This window comes from Adiantum capillus-veneris, chromosome 20 (genome assembly GCF_014529385.1).
Source record: "Adiantum capillus-veneris isolate H3 chromosome 20, ASM1452938v2, whole genome shotgun sequence".
NCBI lineage: Eukaryota > Viridiplantae > Streptophyta > Polypodiopsida > Polypodiales > Pteridaceae > Adiantum > Adiantum capillus-veneris.
This window is the reverse complement of record NC_140950.1, coordinates 105,446,246-105,464,837: the sequence shown is the minus strand read 5'-3', so window position 1 is coordinate 105,464,837 and position 18,592 is coordinate 105,446,246. Positions and strand designations below refer to the sequence as shown.

Here is an 18,592-nt window from a genome sequence, read left to right as displayed (position 1 = left end):
GACAAATCGAAAGAACACCTCCACCCACAACGTACAAAAAATGTAGATGCAACATCCACAGCACGACGACAGATGCTAAAGTCCTCCAAGGATTCTCACTATGCAAAATTTTTCGCAAAGCATCCACATGACGGTGCACTCTTGATGGCGTGCCACCATTCGTTCACCTCTAAAGTCAACTTTAAAGAAGAGATCTACCCCAACGATACCTAGGCAAAGGGTGTACTCAAAGGATGAATTTGATGAAGCCGTAGAGCGAGGAGTGTTAGGTTTAATGATCATGTGGCCGATCGCCCATCACTAACTCCTACTAACCCTAAGTGTACATCTATACACTTGTGTGATCCACTAACACTAAGTACAATGTGTATTGTACCTTAGTGCATAAGATAGAGAAGAAAGAAAAGGGGCGAACAGTCTGTGTCCACTCTCTCACAATCCTACAGGGGTCGACCTACTTCAGTAGGATTGACCTAAAACGTGGATAGTTAATCAAGAAATTGTAAAGACCGCATTTCACATTACGTTTAATCTTTATGAGTACATTGTCATGCCTTTTGGCTTGATCAATGCACCATCTACATTTAACCGCCTGATGGAGAAGCTATTCAGGCCTTACCAAACCTTTACTGGAGTGTTCTTTGATGATATCATCATTTACTCTAATTCATTAGACGAACACAAGAAACACCTCCAGGTCATATTTCAAGTTTTATGAGAGAATAAACTTTATATTAATCGAAAGAAAAGTGAATTTTTCTTACAAGAGATTCAGTATTTTAGGTCACATTATCTCTCAAGATGGCATCCAAATGGATCCATCAAAGTTAGAGGTAATAAAAGGGGATGGCCTAATCCAAGGAATCTGCATGAACTAAAAATATTTATAGGTATGTGTGCATACTATAGACGCTTCGTAGAAAAGTTCTCACAAATCGCGGGACCATTACATGACCTAACAAAGAAAAAAGTTAGGTATATATGGTCCACCAAGGAGAACACTGCTTTCAAAAAGCTTATCTCTCAACCTATGCTTACACTGTCGGATCTCTCAAATCCATTTGAGGTTCAATGTGACTCCTGTGGTGATTGCCTTGGATTTGTTTTGCTTCAAGAAAAGCACGCCATAGCCTACAAAAGTCGAAGGCTCAACCCTGTTGAGCAAGCTCTAGGGATATATGAGAAGGAACTCTTAGCAGTTCTACATGCTCTAGACTCATGGAAGCACTATTTATTGGGGACTCCTTTCATTTTGCGAACGGATCACCAAAGCCTTAAGTACTTCATGACGCAGACCAAGCTCTCTGACAAACAAATGAGGTGGGAAAATTTCCTTTCGCAATTTCATTTTCATATTGCTCACATTGTTGGAAAGAATAATCAAGTGGCCGATGCACTCCCAAGACAACCAAGAGTGAATGCCGTATCCATAGCAACTCACAATGATCTATCTTTTATGATAGATGACTATGCTATCGAACCCGATTTGAGAGATGTGATTTCAACCCTTGCACTAGGGAAGAAGGAAGAACCATTTGCCCTGGAAGATGGTTATCTTTTCTATGGCAATAGACTATGCGTTACTAACTCACTACGTGAGAAAGTAATGTATGAATCTCATGCTCCTCTTTATGCGGGGCATAGAGGGATTCAGTCTACCCTAAAAGGGATAGAAACATATTTCTATTGGCCTACCATGAAAGCAACATACAAGAGTATGTTTCAAAATGTATGTATGTCAAAAGACAAAGTTTGATAGATGGAAGCAACCTGGATTGCTTCAACCTTTGCCAATTCCTAATTCACCATGGGAGAGCATATCCATGGATTTTATCTTTGGATTGCCTAAGTCTATCCATGGAATACAGGAATATGGACAATAGTAGACAGGTTTAGCAAACAAGCACATTTCATACCTGTCAAAAAGACTATTGAGGCCCATCAAATGGCAACCTTCTTTATATCACAAATCTTCAAGTACCATGGCTTGCGAATGTCCATAGTGTCAGATAGAGATCCTAGAATGACCAATAATTTCTAAAAGGGTATCTTTGAGAATTTAGGTACAAGGCTAAACTTCTCTATTCTTGATCTACTAAAATCTTATGTCACAGAAGTAGATCAAAAGTCCCAATGGGAGAAGTACTTACCTTTAATGGAGTATGCTTACAATAACATTGTACATACTTCCATGGAAAAAGCACCTTTTGAGGTAATAGCGAGAAGATCAAAAAGTCCCTTGCTACTCAAACTACATGGGAAGATCTTCGCTGCAGATGAATATAGCTGAGACCTACAAGAATCTTTTCAAAAGATTAAGGATGATATATCCATCTCTCAGCAAAGGCAAAAGGCTATTGTTGATAAGCACAGAAGATCCCTAGTCTTTAAACAAAATGATTGGGTCTTGCTTAAGTTTCGCAAGGCTCGATTAAGGCACACAACGGGCAAGAATTCTACGAGACACCAAAAGTACTATGCTAAGTTAGCAAAAAGGTACTATGGCCCCTTTCAGATTCTTATTCCAATCAATGAGATGGCCTATCAACTCAAGTTTCCCAACCATTGGCTCATACACAATGCTTTCCACGTGAGCCTATTAAAGCCTTACAATGGAGAGCCACCTCAAGAAGCAACCATTGAAGACCCACCAAAGATCGAGGACCAAGAAGAAATGTTGCAATCCGAGTCCATTCTTCGACGTGAAGATAAGGTATTATGAGGCGGTAATATATTCGACGATATCTTATCAAGTCTAAAAATTATCCTTTTGAAGATGTTAGATGGATGCAAGGCATACAATTAAAGGATAACCTAAACCTTGTCAATGCTTACAATCATTCCCTAGAGTAAGAAAATGTAAATATGTATAAATGAACAAAGATTTGTCTTATAAGACTCTCTTTTTCTTTATTGTGCACAAATGTTAATAAGTATGCATGCTTAGGATTATGTTTGTGGAGACGATGTCTCCCGAACTCCAAGTAGAGTTTGTCACTCTACTATGGAAGATTGATACGGACTAATGTGCAGACCTGCTTGCGGAAACTAAGGCTCTCAAGCACCAAATGGACTAATCATCCATTCTAGAATGGTGCTATAGGGTAAAATAGGGATCCTCTACCCGCTAGCAAACGGACTAATGACTATGCTTTATCTTCTCCACCTCATAGTCGAGGAAAACTATGATTTCAAGAGAGAGGTAATGTGTGTGTGTGAGTGTGTGTGTGTGTGCGTGCGATTCATCTTCCTCTTCCGTAGTGCTCTCGGTTCCTCTCCTTCATCTGGTATCAGAGCTGTTTCATTCCCGAAATCACTTCCACGCGCGCACTTTCAAGAGTGCAAACAGGGTTCCGACGTCGGCATCGGCAAATTCAGCATTCCGAGATCGTTTCCAATAGGTGTCCAACAGTTTTATCCCCCTTTTGGAGCCATTCGTGCCATCAAAAACCTCATTTGAGCTACAGTTCAGGAGCTACATTTTTTAGCCCTCTTTTGGTAGTTTGTGCTGCAGAGCTTCCATAGCCATTACAGGTACCATTGTTGCAGTCTCTTCCATCTACAAGAGCCCACGGCTCATTCGGAAGTGTGTAGCCTCTTTCGGAGTGGCCTCATGCACACACATAGAGTGAGAATTTGACAACATTGTCTTTTTCGACTATAGGTACGGATACAAGTACAGGTACATGTACATAGAGCGGCTTGGTTAGCTTCCTCTTTGCTTCTCAGCCTCGATTTCAGCTTCAGCTACGGCATCAACATCGACTCACAGGCTACATGTTTCAATGCTTGCAATATTCTAGTTCTAGTGGGAGCAGTTTTTTATGCATATATGCATATGTTGACACTTTTGACACTGTTTGAGCTCTTTTGAGAGCGGTTTGACTCCCCGTAGGGATATTTCTTTGCATGCACATGCTTTTGATGCATGCTTGAGCGTCGTGACAGACTTGTACGTTTTTGTGGATACTGCCATTGTACGCTTTTGTGGAGCCATCTTTTAGCTAGTACGGCAGTCCCGGCCATTTCTGAGACTTTGTCCGGTTGATAGCTAAGACTTGGCTATACGTTTTGCTGCATAACCTACATTGTTGAGGGTCGATAGAGTGAGGTTTTCATTGAGTTGAGGTACTCTCAAATGTGAAGATACCTTTGGTGATACAGGTAGCTAGAGCATCCCTTACGAGGCCTCGTCATAGGACATATATAGAGTGGTATAGGTGCTTTTGACGCCGAGTTGGCGGTCTATGGTCAGTTTGATAGTTTATGCGTTTCAGTTGGTCTCTATACAGTGTGCTTTTGAGAGGCATTTCCCTCTTTTATGCTTTGTGAATGACATACTTAGTCATTTTGTCTCGTATTTTGGTTGAGATAGTCCCAAATACAAAGGAGACTCTGCCGAAATTTTTCCAGAATCTTTTGGTAGTTTTGTCACCATGTCTACTAGCAAAGACCATGACAGTTATGACAAAAAGAAGTTTGACGACACTAATTTTCAGCTTTGGAAGAACCAAATGCATGATGTGCTTGTCCAAAAGAAGCAAAAGTTGTCTATTGCCTATGCGGCTAGAACTGAAGATATGCACATGACTCAGTTTCAGTGGGAGGAGCTTGATGAGCTATGCAGGTCTACGATTAGACTGCACCTTGGTGAGTCAGTGTACTTTTCAGTGTTAAAATGCAAAACTACTCATACTTTATGGCAGGAATTATGCGACACGTACGAAAAGGATACGGCTATCAATAAGGTTTTCCTGATGCGAAAACTTTTCAACCTTCGTATGAAGGAGTCAGCTAGCGTTGCCAGCCATATCAATGATTTTGATTCTCTTTTTGCCCAGATTTGTGCACAACGCATGACCGCCATTGATGATGAGATAAAAGCAATTTTTTTGCTTTTCAAAGAGAATGCCCGAACCTGGTGGTCTACCCGACTGCTATGTAGGGAAGCACCAACGAAGTGGCTACAGTTCAAGCGGGTTTTCACTTCTTCATGGCTCACTCAACAATACGAACAAGATGTAATCAGATCTTAGAATCATCTGAGGATGACCAAGGAAAACACAGTAGATGTCTACTGTCAGAGATTTTGGGATACTTTTCTACCTGCCTCTTCTTTAGATAGATTCACCTTCAAGCAACAAATTGAGCGATTCTACTATGGACTACCCAAAGAGATACGGACTTATTGTCTACAAAAGAAGTCCGAGTCCATGCAGCAGCTAATGGGACATGCCAAGGAAGGGTTTGCAATGCATGCAGAAACTCTTACTTACCCTACAGATAGGCTTGTGGCGGTCCAGACCTGGCAAGAATCAACAGGCATTAGGAGGAAGGAAAAGCAATAGAAAAAGAAACCTTCGGCCTGCATCAGATTTTGGATCAAGATCTCCAGTTGCAATCACATGATTTTAGGATTTATTCCGACGTCTTGAAGAAGACTGAAGGTACCATGCCAGATGATCGACTCTATGAGCTGATTGTCGTAAGTTTACGGTTAGCATACAAATCATAAACCTATTCTGGAAACAATTGACATTGCAGTAGATAAGTGTCTACTTCAACAAAACAAGCAGGTGCAATCAGCAGATGAGGGAATACTTGATGTTGTATATGACGATCCATATATGTAGACACGGTCGAAAGCAAGCAGGGTATATATGAGGATAGGGACAAGCAAGTTGTCGAGGATGTTCGAAAGCCTGGGTGCAAAGTTAATGAGAATACATGCAAAACCAAGCTAAAGAGGGTTTGAATCACGAGGGTATTCTAAATGCAGTAGAATGTGTATATGAGTTTGACATATAGTTTATAAACTTTCTGGCCGAAGATGAATGCAAGTTAATAGGTGCCAAGTTGTTGCATATGTTGTTTGATGCATGAGGACGCGATATGAGATGTATGATTTGGAAAATTATTTTGTTACCTTTTGATCTAGGTGGAATCCAATGCCAGGATAATGCGTATGAGGGGCATCTCTCCAAATGCTGTAACCTTTATGTGCATGCAGCACAAACGAGCCAAATTACTGTAAACGTGCCAAATTTATGCTACATGCTCGCAGAGTGAAGGAAAATCTCACCGCCAAGAATGATCGTCTGATGGGTGGCAAAGGCAATGCATAACAAAGGTGCCACTATCTAGGAACTTGCTCGTGGTGTATCAACAACAGTCAAGTAAAGATTCTGAAATTATGACGAGATTTTGGGGATTTTGAAGCTCGGAAAAAGGCCAATGTAAAAAGAGAACAAGGGGGAACTTGGCAAAAAATGGAAAGTAATGGAAAAAAGAAGGGGATCACGGGATAAACAGAGGAGCCAAAGGGCATATATTGACTCGTGGACTTGACACGTGGCAGGAGTGGTGGTTAGGACGACACCGTGGCCCTTTCTTCTCCGCCACAATTTAGGGATATGTGCAGCTGGACAATGAGAGATATTTGATGTTATCCGTTGGTTACCTTTTGGGGGGTTGTATATGTTCTTACATTGTTTCAGTCAGAGGTATGTTTTCTAGGTATAGTTTTGAGTCTAGCGTCAAGTCAGTCCACGTCACACACAACACCCTCCCTGCACAACGTGAGCCTCGACACCCCCATTGTACCTGTGAGTTCAGGGCTTGGAGCAGAGGGTATGTTGCCAGGCCAAAGTCTGTACTAGTCCACCTAAGTTAGTCGAGTCCCATGTTGTTCAGGTTCTATGTTGAGTCTGCTCTTCTGTTCTATTGAGTTCCTTGTTGTTACATTATTCATCGTATGTGTAGTGTTTTCATTCTGTTGGAGTAAGATTTCATGCACATTGCACTGAGGAGTATCCACAATAGAGAGCACGACACATTATTCTCGCTACAGGTGCTCTCATTTTTGGCACATCTGGTGGGACCTCAACTGAAGTCTCACTCTCTGTTGAGGTACAAATCGAGGAGCTAGATGGGTTTTACCTAGCCTCGCCTACTTCGCCTTGCACAGTGCAGCCTGCTGGTCTGGTCCAGTTTCACCCAAGACATCTTAGTCTAGCTGACCTAGTCTCTCGCCCTGCTGGTCTGGTCCTCTCTCGCCTTGGTCGAGCCAGCTCTTGTCCTGGTCTAGTCCTTCCTCGTCCCTGGTCTAGTCCTTCCTCGTTCCTGGTCCAGCCAGGTGCAGAGAACCACTTAACTACTTGGGCTACATTAAGACAACAATTTTGTGAAGCTTTCCGACCATGCGATTTTCAAGAAAAGGTTCTGGATGAGTTGGCCAACCTGTTGCTTCAGCCCAAAGACACTTTTGCAGAACTCATGACCCGAACAAAGTCTCTAATCGCCAAGCTTCCTCAGCCCCCAGGTGAGTTCATGGTCAAGAAATGGGTAGAGAAGGCTCTTCCAAAGACTTCTCAGCAAAAACTCAGAGAGAATATCTGACTTGATGCCACCTTGGAGGAGTTTGTTGCGGCTGCTACTAGGATAGAGGGGGCAAGGAAGCTGTTTACCGACTCTCCTCAGGAAGAGACTGCCTCTGTACTCTTGGAGAGTCCATCTGACCCTTTGGCTTCTTTACGGAGGAAACTTGAAGCCCTAAAACTACAACGCGCTCTTCAAGAGGAGAAATCAATCTCTCTTAGACAAGAGAAGCCCCCACATCACGAGGCTTTGGATCAAATCAAGAGAGAGCTAAAAGAGCTTTGGTCTCAGCAAGAGACTAAGGCTATGGTATGGTGCATCTTGTGTCGCTCTTCAGGACACCCTCCACAAGACTGCCCCCTTCGGGCTTATTGCCACTTCTGCGAAAAGTCTGGGCATGAAGACAAGGATTGCTACTATATCAAGGGATTGCGGAAAATACAACAAAGTCTAGGTCCTTCTCTCCAACAAGGGCTAGCACCAACATCCAATATGGTTTTCCCCTATGGCCATCCAAATTACATGCCACCTTTGCTCAATACCCCTACTGTCCAAGGTATGTCAAGGACATTTCCGTCTCAAAATTTTTATACCCATGCTCCTTCAGTCCCTCAGAGTTTCTACACATCAGCCTCCAACTCCATGCAGCAAGAGTAGAGACCACATCGTCCCCCGTCTCGTTCACCAAATCGGCCCATCTTATGATATAGATGTGGAGAATATGGGCATTACCAAAGCAAGTGTCCTTTACCCGAAGGGTCTCCTCCTTGCCGTCATTGTCCGGAGTCTAAGGACCACTACAGTAAGGATTGTCCCAAGCAAAGGGCATCCTCATCTTCAGGCCCAACTCAGAACCAACAGAATTCACATTCCCAAAGGTCAATCTGATCACAGTGAACACCATCCCTCAGCCATCACCTGATACTCATACGGTTAGGCCACAACAAGTGGGAGAGCCCGCTGGCGTCATCACTCGGGCACAAAGAGCAGCTCTTGGTCTCAGCTTGCCAACAGGTCCATCTCATCCATTTCCACTTCCACAACCTAACCCAACTGACGAGCCCTTCATTGGTGCTAAAAGCAGGCCACTCTCTATGCTTTTGGACATTGATGGCGCCTTCTTGGAAGCAATGGCTGACTTGCAACAGGTCAAAGTTCCAGAGGAAGCCCAGATCACAGAAGCTAAACCCGCACCGAAAGCAATCTTGAAGAACACCTTTCAACAAGTATCCCTTTACGATATGCTCCGGCTCGATGCAACCCTCAGAAGTGACACCCTCTCAGTCATTCAGTTTATGTACCCGGGTGCAGGGCCTAGTGGCAGGCACCTCCGTGTACAGCCCTCAGAGTCTTACATGATTTCTTATCCAGCAGCACCTCTCATCGATTACAAAAGTCCTTGTCTCACTGTATCTATCCTTGGGCATCAATTCTCTGGCATCATAGTCGGTGGTGGCTTTGGGATCAACTTGATGCTAGAGTTCACTATGTTGGCTTTAGGTTTGAATAAAAAATACATACTAAACACACATCTACGCAGATTGCGACGAGCGCTGCAGTTTAAAAAGCGAGCGGTTTAGGAGCGAGAGCTGTTAAAAATAATGATGGAGCAAGATTTTTGAACGATGGCTATCCAATTTTTGGAAACGGGTTCAATAAAAAGATTCATAAAGATTCCTTTTTGCATGAGAACGGAAAAACAGAGGGGCAAAATAAATTTGTTTCTCTTGGACCGGCATTATACATCTCGTCAGTGTGCTGCAATGAAGCCGTCATGGTTCTGTGGTGTTGGGTAGCCTTGCCCTGCGGCGAATGACTCAGGGAGGAGCAGAGGGTGGGTGCGAGAGGGTGAGAGGAGCAGAGAGATTTACTGTGTGGGGGCGCACGGAGGCCTCCTCGTACGAGGAATGGTGGATTCTTATAAGGGAAGTATGTGCCACTTCCCCCAACTTGCGAGCCCCGTTTTCATGTGATTACTTCCGTCCCTTGTATTCGACACTTTCATATGATATTGATCATTCGTTCGCGTCCCTCACTCTCGTATCCCTCTTGCGTTCAGTTTTCAAGTTGCGTTCTTGTGTATGCGTTTGCTTGCCTGTAGGTCCCGTTTGCATCGCAGGTGAGCCGGCGCGGCCCCTTTTCAGCGACGCCCCGAACGAGGGCGTCACACTTGGTATCAGAGCTTCGGCTCGAGTCCTCGCCGATCCGACGTCGGCCCGTGGCCCGTGGTTGTCACCACGTTCTCGGCCCGTTTGCCCCATTTTCTCCACGTTCCCCATCGTTTTTCGCCGTTTCACCCCGTTTGACCCGCGTTCTCCGTGTTCTTGGCCCGTTTTGCCCCGTCCCTTGTGTTTTCTCCACGTTCCCCACCGTTTTTCGCCGTTTTGCCTCGTTTGACCCGCGTTCCTCGCCGTTTTACCCCGTTTCTCCACGTTCTTCACCGTTTTTCAACGTTTTACCTCGTTTTGCCCCGTCTTACACCGTTTGGGACCGGTTTTCATCGTTTTGAGCCGTTTTTCACGGTTTTCGTCATTTTGGACCCCGTTTTGCGCTGTTTCATAGTTTTTCAACGTTTTCAAGCCGTTTTCTCGCAGTTTTTTAGTTTTCGATATTTTTGAGTTTTTCTTTTCGGCTTCGGCCACAAAAGTACAGAAATGGCAGGAGATCAAGAATATGATGACGGATACAGAACCGAGCCTGATTTGAATAAGAAGGAGAAGAAGAAGAAGGAAACGAAGACACGACAAGATGCCCAAGACACAATAGAAAGGAGACTGGAGGCACGCATCATGGCCTCCGTGGAACAACAGATCAACTTGATGTCGGCTAACTTGGGCGACCCGATTCAAACACAGCTAGGCCAGCGATACGAAGACCGCCCAGGCACCAGTAATGTCAACACGCGGCGTAACACACAAAGACGACCGCGGCCCGAAGACGAAGACTATCAGGATGATCAAAGTGAAAGACGTTACTACAGCCCTGACAGACATCTAGAAAATGAAAACAGACTGGGAAAATTCAAACCCAGTCCCCCAGAGAAATACAAAGGCCACCGCACCTCACTGGAACTCAACAAGTGGTTCAGCGAGGTAGAAGACTACATGCAGTGGAACAACATAGGCAGACGCAAATGGGTGCAAGTGGCCAAAACCTTTCTGGCCGACGACGCCTATGTATGGTTCCTCACTGAACAACAATCAAAGCGCTGGGAGGACTGGGAGGACCTGCAAAGAGACATGCTCAGCTACTTTGTCCCAGAGAATGAGGGCAACAAAATCAGAGATTCGTGGCGCGATCTACGCTAGGACGACCACATATCAGAATACATTGTCAAATACCGTCGACTCATGCTCCAACTCCCATTGATGCACACAGCAGACAGGCTACATGGGTTCCTGTACGGCCTTAAGCCCTGGGCCCGTCGAGAGGTAGAAAAACAGAATCCCAACACTTGGGAAATGGCCGCCAATATGGCCGAAAAGCTACGCGACACAATCTCAACACCAGGTTTGCCTCCAAATAACCCTCGACCCAACAATTTTGCCCCCAACAACTGGTCTAACCCACTCGCCGGGCGAGGCCGCGGATTTATTCCAAATAACAGAAGCAATGAACCACGCCCACCACCACCCAATTACAACCCGGGATTAGGCCGCGGAAATGGAGCCTTAGCCCCCCCGCAGCTATTTTGCTAACAATTCTTACAACGGCAGCAATAACAACACGCACCCTGATCGCATCTGGTGCAGTGACTGCAGAATTGCTCATGGCCCCAACTACGCATGTGTGCGCAAGCGCAATCACGCCTCATCATCACCTAGCAGGGCCAACACCATCCAAATAGAAGAACCACCCTCCCCCCCCCAAAGAAGAACCGAAGAAATGGATAACCCTGCTGCTGACCAACAACTTCGGATTGGCGCAGTATCTCTCCACCCTCAATGCATGGCAGCAACTATCATGGACATTCAGAACTTATATGTCCAGGCAACAATTGGGTCCCAGCAGCAATGGATCATGGTAGACTCATGCGCTACACACAATTTTCTATCCTCGCAGTGCGCCGCTCGCCTGGGCCTACGCCTCACCACCGTGAATGAAACCACTGTCAAGTTTGCCCAAGGAAAGGATAGCAATGTCAAGGCAGCCCGTCAAGTCAGGATTGAGATGGGTGAATTCACATGTCGACTTGACTTCATAGTGGTTCCAATGGACGACTTCGAGGCAATCATTGGTTTGTCCTTCAACAACAAGTATCTCATTGCACTCCTAGGCATGAAGGTGGACCAATTGTTTGTGAACAATCAAGTCAAAACAGTTACAGTCCAAGGCGCTAGACTCACAACAAAGCAAGCATTCACACGTCAGGCGCATCTTCAAACCAAACCCCCCCCCCCCCATCAACTGCAACGACCCCGCTCAATTAGCAGCGATGAAAGGCAAACAGAAAGTCCCAGAACACTCGTCCCCCAAACTCAACCTCATGAGTGCAAAGCAAGTAGAGCGGGCTCTCAAGAAAGGAGCTCAGGTTCACCTCTGCATCATGCAAGCAAAGGAGCAACCCACAGCAAGGCTCAACTCTATCACCATCGAGCAGGCCAAAGTGGGTGATCCCTCACTCACCCCCATCCTCCAGAAGTACAAGGATGTCATGCCCCCAAAATTTCCCCTCGGCCTATCCCCTCCCCGTCAAATTCAACACGAAATTGACCTCATCCCCGGGAGCACACCCCCGGCCAAGGCCCCCTACCGCATGAACGACACCGAGCTAAAAGAGCTCAAGAAGCAACTCCAGAAATTGGAGGATCAAGGTTTCATCCGGCCCAGCAACTCTCCTTTTGGGGCCCCAGTTCTGTTTGTCAAGAAGAAAGACGGTTCGATGCGACTATGCGTGGATTATCGGGCCCTCAACAAGATAACTATCAAGAACAGGTACCCAGTCCCCCTCATGGAAGATCTTCTAGACAAACTACAGGGTGCCCAATACTTCACTCGCATCGACCTCCGCTCAGGCTATCACCAAGTCCGCATCGCCTCTAAAGACATCCCGAAGACCGCCTTCCGCACACGCTACGACTCCTGGGAATGGATGGTCCTCTACGACTCCTGGGAATGGATGGTCCTGGGGTTCGGTCTCACCGGCGGTCCGAGCACTTTTTGCAGAATAATCCATGACAATTTCCGCGACATGATTGACGACTACCTAATCACTTACATCGATGATTTGCTCATTTACAGCAAAACCTTAGAAGAGCACCAGAAGCATGTCGCCGCGGTACTCCAGCGCCTCCGGGAACACCAGCTGTATGCCAAGCTGGAGAAGTGTGAGTTTGCTGTCCAGAAAATCGAGTTCCTTGGCTTCATCGTCACGTCAAAAGGTATTATGGTGGATCCCAAGAAAGTCGACGCTGTCATCAAGTGGGCTCCACCGACATCCATCAAAGAAGTCCGAGAGTTTGTGGGCTTCTGTCAGTACACACGTCGCTTCATCCGCGACTTTAGCAAGATCACTGCACCACTCACAGAGATAACCAAAGGCCACAAACCCTTTCAGTGGACCTCTAAAGAAGAAGAAGCCTTTGAGAACGTGAAGATAGCCATGTGTAGTACCCCCGTCCTCCGACTACCCAACTTCACCAAACCCTTTGAAGTCCACACTGATGCCTCCGATGGTGCCATTGGTGGAGTCCTCCTGCAAGAGAATCAACCCATCGCCTACGAGTCCCACAAGTTCACAGATGTTCAGACCAAATGGACCACCCATGAGAAGGAAATGCTCGCTGTCGTTCACTGCCTCCGAAAGTGGCGACACTATGTCCAAGACAAACACACCAAGGTATACACAGACAACATATCCCTCAAGTACTTCCAAACACAGCCCAAAATAACCCCCAAGCAAGCCCGGTGGCAGGATACACTGGCAGAATATGATATCGAGATCATCCACAAACCGTGCACCACAAATGTCATGCCCGATGCCCTCAGTCGAATGCCCACCCTCACAGCCATCTCCACAGCAACCAGCACTCTACGCCAATGCATCCTCGACGCCCAAAAAGCTAATCCCGCTGTACTCCACATGCTCAACGACCACATCTCTGGTAAAGCTGCCCTGGGTCTATTCGAAGTCGGAGATAACCTCTTCTACGCGCATGGCAAAATCTACATCCCCAATGACCCAGAGCTCAAGAAAGATCTCATGTGGGAAGCGCATGACTGCAAGCTAGCTGGACATGGTGGCCAGAAAAGATCTTATGACAAACTCCACCAACATTACATGTGGCCCAAAATGAAGGACGACGTAATCGACTACGTGCACACCTGCCCAACCTGTCAATTGGTCAAAGCTCAAAGAGTCAAGCCTGCCGGCCTTCTCCACCCCATGCCAACACCCTCCCGGCCTTGGGACATGGTAAGTATGGACTTCATCGTCGACCTCCCCCCCTCACACGGCCACACTACCATCATGGTGGTCGTCAACTACTTCACCAAGCAAGCCCACTTCATTCCTGCAAAGCCTCCCGTCACCGCCTACCAAGTTGCCAAACACTTCTTCGCCAAAGTCTTCAAATACCACGGCCTCCCCCTAGCCATAGTTTCTGATCGCGACACCCGCTTCCTCAGTGACCTCTGGCGCAAGCTCTTCAAGCTACTAGGCACCCAGCTATGCTTCTCCTCCGTCTACCACCCAGAAACCGATGGTCAAACTGAAAGAGTCAACCAAGGTATTGAAGACTACATCCGCAGCTACGTCAAGGCAGATCAGAAGGACTGGTCCGAATACATGGACGTCCTGGAATTCCACTACAACAACTCCATCCATAGCAGCACTGGCTACACCCCCTTCGAGCTCTCCACAGGTAAAGAAGTCATCACCCCACTTGCACTCGCAACCGGCGATGTGCATGCACAAGGGGTCTCCCGAGTCGAAGCATGATTTCTTCAGGTACTCAAGTGCATTCCGTCATAGGGCGATTTCTAGAATAGGCGCAACCGACGATGTGCATGCCCAAGATCTGGAATGTGCAGGACAACCCACTGTTGGGGTATAGGCGCATGTGCCTTGCCCGGCCGCCCAGAGTCTGGGCGCCCACTAACTTGTATACCTTATACATAGCATAAGTGTATAGGGGGCTGCTCACTCTTTGAGTCTCCCCACCCATATATGTGTGTCGTGTGTCTCCTTCTCTCTCTCACTCTCCGTCTGTGGTGCTCCCCGATCCCCTTCAATTGGTATCAGAGCGTAGGTGCGAAGGGAGAGCGTGTGTGCACAGTCACGACGACAGCGGAGAGCCAGTTTCATTCCCGAAATCATGTCCGCGTGCGCGCGCACTTTCAAGAGTGCAAACAGGGTTTCGACTTCGGCATTGGCAAATTCAGCTTTCCGAGAGCGTTTCATCAGGTGTCCTGACATTTTACCCCCCTTTCGAAGCCATTCGAGCCATCAAAAACCTCATTTGAGCTACGGTTGAGGAGCTGCATTTTTAAGCCCTCTTTTGGCAGTTTATGCTGCGTTTTTTGGGTCGAAACGGAGGTTTTTTGGCATAGCTTTCACACCCGGACTCGGATACATGTGATCCAGGAGTCTACCTTGGGGTTTTGGCACGCTCCGGACGCGCTCGTCATATCAGAATTTTAAAATTCTGAACGCTGAATTTTCTGCAGCAGCAGCAGTTGTTTATTGTGTGTCAAGGATTCCACACATGGTTTGCTCTCAGATGTGAGAGTGACATTTGCTGCAAGTTTCCTCATAGGTGGGAGGATACGATGTATGCCTTATGTGGTTTGATGCTCAGGGAGACTAATGTGATTGCATTTTGAGCTCGGCAATGTATGCCTAGAGCATGTTTTTTGGCAGTCACAGGTAGAGCAGATATTTGTGTACTAGATTTGCAGGTGTTTGCAATGATGTATGCAAAGTGTGGAGATTTGGTGCATGCAGTTGGAGTACGGTTTGATGCGCTTTGGTTGCTCATGATTTTGAGTGTGCAGTCAGTTTGGTTACTTGTTTTGTGGCCGTTTTACTGACGAAACTCTGGCGAAATTTTCCCAGGAGTTTTATGCGTATCATTTATGCGATCTAGGTAGAGATTGCGGGTTGCACTCAGCATTTGCATGCGGTGTTCTCTGCAGGTGGGAGATTTGTGCGTGTGTATGCATCGATACCGCACAGTGTGGGCTTGGTGATTAGCTCACAGATTGCAGTGTGATACTAGAGCATGCGAGGCTTGTATTGACATTGCGGGATCTCTATTTTGGAGTGTGTCTCACAGGTTTTACATTGTGTTTCTGGCCATATTTGTAGATAGTTTCCAGGTGTTGTTGGTGAGGTGGTTTTGCTTTCTAGTTTGCTACATTGTGCTCATGGCAGAGACAGGTGATCGATCAGATTGTGACCTCTCACAGATGCGCGTGTTTGATGGGTCAGACTTTGCGGCATGGAGAGAGTGTATGCTTGATGCATTGACACAGCGAGGGTTGCATCGACCATTGAGTGGTGATGCAGGTAGACCTTCAAACATGTCTGACGATCAGTGGCAGGAGCTAGAGGAGATGGCACTATCTACGCTCTCTTTGCACCTTGTGGAATCTGTATATGCTCTTGTTATGTATGAGACTACTTCGAGAGCACTTTGGCGCAGATTACATGATATGTATGATAGATCTGAGTCATCACGGACTCGTGTGAGACATGTACATTCACGAGCATGCCGACAGGTGATATGTTGGTATTGTGGTCTTTCTGGACACGTTAGACGGCGTTGTTTTCGTCGTATGCGACATCGTAGGAGACATGGCAGTCTCAGAGATGTATGTAGTGATGCCATGGACTCAGTTGCTTTGACAGTTGAGGCACATGTAGTGTCGGAGTATACTAGTGACGGGGATGTCACTTTTACCTCGAGCTATGCACGAGATGCTAAACATGTGGATAGTGCACTCCCTTTGCAGTGGTTGCTAGACGCAGATGCTATGTTTCATGTCACGCCGCATCGTGTATGGTTTTGTAGCTATTCTAGCGGGATGCTTGGCAGTGTACGTTTGACCGATGGATCGGTGCATGCGATAGCAGGTGCAGGAGATGTGAGACTGTCATTACCGAGTGGTGCATCTTACTTGTTACGACATGTGCGCTATGTACTAGATTTGACAGTGAGTTTGATCTCGATTGGTCAGCTTAGAGATTGTGGATGTCAGATTTCGCTACGAGAGCGAGATTTTGTGATGCATTTGGGTTCGCTAGTGATTGCGAGAGGTGCCAGGAGTGGTACAAGTTACCCATTGCATGTGGATCACGCGAGAGACAGTGTTGTCTCTGTGATCATGCAGCCAGGTAGAGAGCGAAAGAGCAGGCGAGTCTCTTTTGCTCATGGGTTGCAGGGTACTTTGCATGGAGTGCAAAGTAGTGAGCTCGTTGTGCACACAGTTGGGGCACGCTCGACAGTGAGCATGGGGATATAGTTGTGCAAGATATGTCTTCCAGCAGACACCTAGAGCAGCTGGTGTGCTATGAGGTTTCACGACAGGTTGATGCGTCTTTTGTGGACAGTCAGGAGATGCATGTGGCTGACACTCCTTGTCAGTCAGAGATGCCTATTGCCAAGGATATATATGTTGATGCATGCTCCATAGAGCTAGCAGGGCCCGCTAGCATTGCATCGGCATTCGGTGGTCTCATGTATGAGATGCTGATCTTGAGACCGGATATCGCAGCTGTACTGGGAGCATTTGCAGTTGGGGTTGTCAGTCGTTTGTTGACTGATGATGGCATAGTGCACGAGGGAGATATGCAGGTATTGCGTACATACTTGCAGTACGTGTGCGGTACGTCTGGTGGTGTATGGACTTACACGGGAGCAGGACAACCGGATGCACACGATCACAGCCAGCCAGTGGGCATCGGTTGAGAGCGGTTTTCTCTCGCCTTTTGTAGTCTTTAGACTAGGTTCTCTTGCTTAAAGGCACAGTCGCCTTTAAGTGGGAGGTTGTTGGGATATAGGCGCATGTGCCTTGCCCGGCCGCCCAGAGTCTAGGCGGCCGGGCAAGGCACATGCGCCTATACCCCAACACCCACTAATGACAACCACATAGAGTAGTCCTCCCCCCACTTTGTAACTAGCATCACCCTAGGTAGCTATACATTTTGGTGGCAACATCTAACTCTCCTCCTTGTAAATATCCGCCCCAAAACCTCGGCATCAACTTTTGTATCGGCACCTCTCAAAACCCCGGCTTGACGTGGGCGTCAAGCTCTCTCAACCCGGGGGTGTATATAAGGGAAGTATGTGCCACTTCCCCCAACTTGCGAGCCCCGTTTTCATGTGATTACTTCCGTCCCTTGTATTCGGCACTTTCTTATGATATTGATCATTCGTTCGCGTCCCTCACTCTCGTGTCCCTCTTGCGTTCAGTTTTCAAGTTGCGTTCTTGTGTATGTGTTTGCTTGCCTGCAGGTCCCGTTTGCATACTAGGTGAGCCGGCGCGGCCCCTTTTTCGCGACGCCCCGAACGAGGGCGTCACAATTCTCAGCAACAACATTCAAATACAAAGACCAACGGTTGGTGCCAATTGGCATCTCATTAGATTCCATATAATGAAACTAGAATAGACCGAAATAGAGCGAGTAGGTAGTCTCGCCCTATCCCTATATACTACAAGTGGGAGGCGTTACAAAAATTCATTAATGTCCCCCACCCCGCCCCACCCCACCCCATCCCACCCAAAAGCCCCTTTAAAAAAAGTCGCTTAGGCCCAACCCTCTCCACCCTATGCGCCTGCATTCCCTCCTCCATCACAACAGCCTCTACCTTCCCAGCCGCTCGAGTCATCACAAATTCTCTCAATTTATTGTGCTCGTGATCTCCCCAGCAACTTATCTGATCACGAATTCTCTCATCTGCGAGAAAATTCTATGCGCCTCTGCTTTTTGATGTCGTCACGAGAGAGAGAGAGAGAGAGAGAGAGAGAGAGAGAGAGAGAGAGAGAGAGAGAGAGAGAGAGTATGTCTCTGCTCTATGCTTTGTGATGTCATCACGAGAGAGAGAGAGAGAGAGAGAGAGAGAGAGAGAGAGAGAGAGAGAGAGAGAGAGTATGTCTCTGCTCTATGCTTTGTGATGTCACGAGAGAGAGAGAGAGAGAGATCCCAAATTCCCAAATTGGGAAGGGAGGAGCATGGCCTCCACGTAGCCTCCTTTCCCTTCTCGCTCCTCTA

The 18,592-nt window shown here is 46.9% G+C and overlaps 1 pseudogene; it reads left to right on the top strand.

Annotated features, from left to right (window-relative positions):
* Nucleotides 1-5,449: 5,449 nt before the first annotated feature.
* On the top strand, nucleotides 5,450-5,933 carry LOC147433027 (uncharacterized; annotated as a pseudogene).
* The last annotated feature ends 12,659 nt before the right edge of the window (nucleotides 5,934-18,592 follow it).